The sequence below is a fragment of the Endocarpon pusillum genome (assembly GCF_000464535.1).
Source record: "Endocarpon pusillum Z07020 unplaced genomic scaffold scaffold2608, whole genome shotgun sequence".
In the NCBI taxonomy this organism is placed as follows: domain Eukaryota; kingdom Fungi; phylum Ascomycota; class Eurotiomycetes; order Verrucariales; family Verrucariaceae; genus Endocarpon; species Endocarpon pusillum.
Window position 1 is genome coordinate 1,101 of NW_006916215.1, and position 5,539 is coordinate 6,639.

Consider the following 5,539-nt stretch of genomic DNA (forward strand, 5'->3'; position numbering starts at 1 on the left):
CACCCAGAAATGCTTAAGAAGATTCACAAGAGCCCAACTGTCACAAGACTACCATGAAAATCCCTGCCCTACTACAGCACTACAAGGACCTACACTCGCAGGAGCTTATGTATAGAGAGGGGGTGATGTTACGAATCCTCCTGCGACCTACGCCAAGGACCATATTCCCTGTGGCACTGACCATGGCTCACAGAGCTCATCTCGGACCCAGCTCCCCGCCGCTATTCTAGCTATCACTGACGACAGGTACCCACAGTTGTCTGTACCTGGCCTCAGCGAGATAAGGGGCACGGACATGTATATAGAGCGTTGTGTTCCCACTTTCGTTTCCTTTTCTTCATGCTTTGTCTTATATATTAGGCCTAATCATAGCTCTTCTGACACCTATTAAAGGTATTTAGGCTATCCTAAAATAACGAATTTGAAGACGAAAGTGAAATAATCTTTGTTATGATATAACTTGCATAATAGCCTAGAGGGGGCATTAGGGCTAAGGGCTAGGGCAGGCTTAGCACTCTATACATTATATCTCTATCCTCGCCTCTATAGCACTTAGAGAGTTCAGCCATCTTGATACATACCCACTTAACATAATTATACAGTTGCCTTCTATAGCTTCTTTATGACTCTCCGCTATCTCTATAGCACCCTTATACCCTGTTATATAACTTCTGCATAACAATTAGTAGACATGCTAGTAAACGCTTAATTGCGGGCGCTATAAGCTACTCTGCTACCCTCAAATTCGTTATAGGCCTTCCTTCGAATTCAAAAACCCTCTGAGCCTGTTAAGTATCCCTGCAAGCTCACTAATAACCTGCTAGGCCTGTTCTTCGCCTTAAGCAGCTCTAACTTCAACCTTGTCAACGTTCTGTACAGCGTTAAACACTACCTACAGAATCTCTGTTGACTACTCTGTCTAGCAGCGAGCTAGCTGCGCCCTGCAGAAGTATCCTTATCTCAAATCCCTTTTAAGCCCTCCTTAAGCAACTTAATAATTTTACAACATACTTATACGTAAGATAAGACTCGCTTGGTATCCAGAAGTCGTAGAAATCCTTGAAACAAGTTAGTCTAGTTTGTCTCTACTAGTTATTCATTAGGTAGCGTAAAAATAAGTCTTATAAAGCGCTAAGTATATAGTCTAACCTCCTCCTGCCCGCAACCCTCTTACTAGTAAGCGTATATTAAGAAACAAGCACAAAATTAAGGAAGTAGATAAAGAGGAAATAAAAGAAAGCAATATTATACCCTCTTTAATTATAGATTATTAATCCTTTATTAACATGTTAGATTACATAGCTGCTATAAATAAAGAAGTAATACAGAAGATAATTAAGGAGATATAACAAACGCTACAAGAGAAAATATCTGCTTTAAAGCCCTCTAAAGTATATCTATTTAAACCTACTAGTTGTTAAGACAAGAAGTCGACTTAATACTTTATAGAATATATCTGTAACGCCTAAAAGATTTACAAAGATAATAAGGCCAAGTTAGCGCTAATATTATCTTATTATTTGGATAATAAGATAGCTTATTCCTAATACTTTGCGCTTTTAGATGTAGATAAGGATCTTTTGATAGCGTTTTCTTTACACTAGATCTTAGTGCTTAAGCGCGACTTTATAAGTACTAATATAAAGCTACAATTAGCTGTAAATAAAGAATGCTTTTAGTAAAATTAAAACCGCTTACTAGCTAAGTATGTAGATAAAAAGATTAGTATGCTATATATAACAGGTATAACGTTAAAAGAAGACTTGGTTATAAGAGCCTATAAAGGCTTTAAGGCCGCTCTTAAGTTATAAGCTACTCTAGCGAACTATAACCGCTCCTTATTAAAGACGTTTTACGCGTATCTTTAATAGATCTAAGGTATTTATTAGAAACTTTATAAACAAAAGATACCTAAAGCGAAAGAGAATTAGTATAGCTTATAATCTTCGCTTATTATCCTGTTTCTAAGCCTAACTAATATATTAAGAAGACTTATAAAAAGACTTATAAGAAGTCTAAGGGCAATAATAACGCTAAGTACTATAGGAATACTCCTGCTAAATACGCAGATAATTATTTTAATACTAATTCTTTATACCCTTGTTGAAAATATATAGCTAGAGGCTAAAAGGCTAATTATTAGATAATCAACTACCCTTTTTGAAATAAGAAGAAGGCTTTTACTAATAAATAAGAATATTCCTCTGATAAAGAGATAGATAAGACTTATTAGCGCTAGTAACGTGCCTATATAGTAATGCAAGTTATCCTTAACGAATTAAGTAAGGAAGATATTAGCGCTAATAAGGATAAGGTGGTAGCAAACTTTAATGTTGCTTACTAAAAATGCTAGAAGGCATTTTCATCAAATAATTAATTGTATAGCTATCTCTAGTCTTTTAATGCTTACGCTATTAAAGGAACCCTATTAGTGATTAGTCTTATAGCTAAACTATAAAGCAAATAGCTAGAAGGCATAACTAATTATACAGAGACCTGTATTAAGGCGTATATAAGTACTGAGAATAACGCCTTATAATCCTTTATAGCTATTATTGACTCTGGTTTTAGACGTTTAGTAGTTAATCACAAGCTACTTAATAATATGCCTTACACTATTAAGGCTATTAAATAGCTAGTTATCTAAGGCATTAAAGGAAGGAAGAAAGTTTCTAAGCTGGCAAAATTCATTTTTTATCTCTAAAGCAATTAAGGAGTCTTCTTAAAGCTTAAGATAAAAGCACTTATTTTTGAAGACTTAGGTACTAGCTTGCTAATTAGTACTGACTATATCAAGGTCTGGAATCTTGTTCTAGATATTCCTTGTTAATTAATTACTTTCTATTAATCTGGCAAGGTTAGAAAGCCTATTACTGTAGTTAATCTGCAAGTAACTTGAGAGCTGATAACTAATTTCGTTATTTATATAGGCAAAGATTATATTATTTCTGCTAATTCTATAGATTAAGTTGCTCTTTAAATAAATTACTTTAGCAAAGTAGACTTATTATTTATATCTAAACTCTCTAAGATACTAGATGGAGTCATTTCTGCCGCTTAGAATGCGGTTATGTACTTAAATCAGGATGCTGCACCTTGTCAGATCAAGTGTGGCATAATACTTAACATAGCAGAATTAATCTGTATAGGCTATTTCGCGTACGTAGCACAGGCAACTAAAGTGTTAAACAGCTTTCTAAGTTAAGAGTCGCCAAACTATGTAGACAGTTTAGAGACCTCTGCTAAAAAGGTTAAGGACACTAATTTAGATTGGCTTAAAGAAATATATTAGCCTAAGTATTAATATAAGCTTCCTAAGGGTATAGTGGTCTCTAACTTCTTTATATCTACTTATTAAGAGGTACACATTAATAAAAAACTGCCCCTAGACTAGCAAAAGCAGCTCTAATAACTAGTAAAGCGTTTTGTAGTCATTTTCAATAATATCTTTGATATAGCGTGTTAATCAGAAGAGGAGTAGCTACAAATTAAAGTCGCCTCTAAATTAGAACGAAATCTTAAGCCTTAACCCCCTTATTATAACGTTCTATATACAAAGCAGGCAATTAATAATACGTTTAACAAGAATATCTAACTTAGTTAGATAGCGCTAGCAAAGTATTTACCTTACTCCTTATCAGTATTTATAGTATATAAGTATACCCTAAAAGGAGCTATTAAAAAGGTAAGACCTATAATAGATCTGCGGCCCTTTAATAATATGGCGGAGTCAAATATGTACTCTCTGCCTCTCTAAGAGGATATCCTTATTATAATGGCCCTAGTTATCTATATCTCTTCTATAGACTTTGTATCTAGCTTCTATTAGTACTTTACGTATCCTAATAATCAGTACTAAACTGTAATAGCATTATATCAAGGCCTAAAGCTATTCTGTATAATGCTAATAGGTTTCAAAAATTCTCCTGCTTATAATTAACGAACGTTTAAACGCTTACTTGCCAGATTACTATAGAAGATTATTAATGTCTATGTTAATAATATTAATATCTTTACCAAAGAGCTATTTAGCCAGCACCTGCAGGATTTAGATGCTATATTTTAATAATTTGCTAACACTAGTTATACTTTTAAAGCTATAAAGACCTATCTTAACTTTTAAGAGCTTATAACGCTTAGAAAACTTGTTAGCTGACTCAGATATTTAACTACAAAAGAGAAGCTAGCGGCTATAGCTAAGTGGGATATCCCTAGGAATAGCCACAACTTTAAACGCTTTATAAGCTTTATAAGTTGGCATTATTAGCAAGTTCCTTATTTCGCGTAATACTCTAAGACTCTATAGTAGCTTAAAACAATCGTCTTTCAAGGCCCTCAAAGAGAGAAGGGATCTCTGTTAGAAAAGCCACAAGAGAGAAAGAGCTATGAAACGTAGGCATTTAGAGAACTTTAGGAGAATAAGTATACTACTACGTTTGAGAACCTTAAAAGCGCATTTACTGAATCAGCAGATATTCTGCGCTATTTCAATCTTACGAAGACTCTGTATATGTTCCTTAATGTGTTGAAAGAGCTTGGTTTTAGCGTCATTATGTACTAACTTAAAGGCGTAGAAGCTAAAGACCCTCTCAAGCCCTTTAGAATAATGCTGAGGCCTATCATTTTTCTTTCTAAGTGCTTAACGCCTGCTAAGCGCAACTACTAGCCAACAGATCTGGAGCTATCTGGACTTATTTAGGCAGTCAAGTATTTACGGATCTACATTGAACAGACGAAGGCTGTCATCTCTACTAACCATCGCGCGAATCCTATTATCCTGGCAGCGAGATTGTTATGTACACAATCTCCTTTCAAGATGAATACCTGCCAGCAAGGATGGGCCGTGTTTCTGAGTCAGTATTGGGATAATATGACTGTCATCTACAAAGAAGGTTAAGACATAGTCGTGCCAGATGCCTTATCTAGACTCTCTGTTATGTTGCATAGCCAGCGCCAACCTGAGGAAGAAAAGCAAGCCTTTCTCAGCATAGTTCTACTAGAGCTAGAGGACGCAAAACTTGCTTGACTCTGTAAAGAAGTCAAGGAGGAGTTTGGCAAGATACTTGAGCAGCTCTAGGCTATGCCCTTACCTGCTCCTAATCTCTAGCAACTGCCAGATAGGCCTTACGCTTTGTTCTATTAAGAGAGTGGCTCTGACTTAGTCTGAATTGATGCTTAATAGGCTAAGCCGCGTTTTGTTATCCCTTGAAGCTTCAGGAAGGCTATACTAGAGACTGCGCATGATCAGCAGCTATATGGCGGCTACATAAGGCTGCGTGAAGTACTCGCTGGTCTATAGTGGCCCAAAATAAGCAAGGAGATTCTGGAGTATGTACAGCCACGTGCAAAAGTATCCGGACAAAACGCGTCATTTTTGAACACGCGTTTTTTTACACCCTTTTTCAAACAACTACCATGGCTCAACGCAAGGCTCTGGCGCCTCTTGAAATTAATAGGAGCTATGGCAAGGAGTTATCTCCATACCAGCGAGGTCAAATTTCGGCGTACAAAGCCCTAGGGCTCACAACTCGAGAGATTA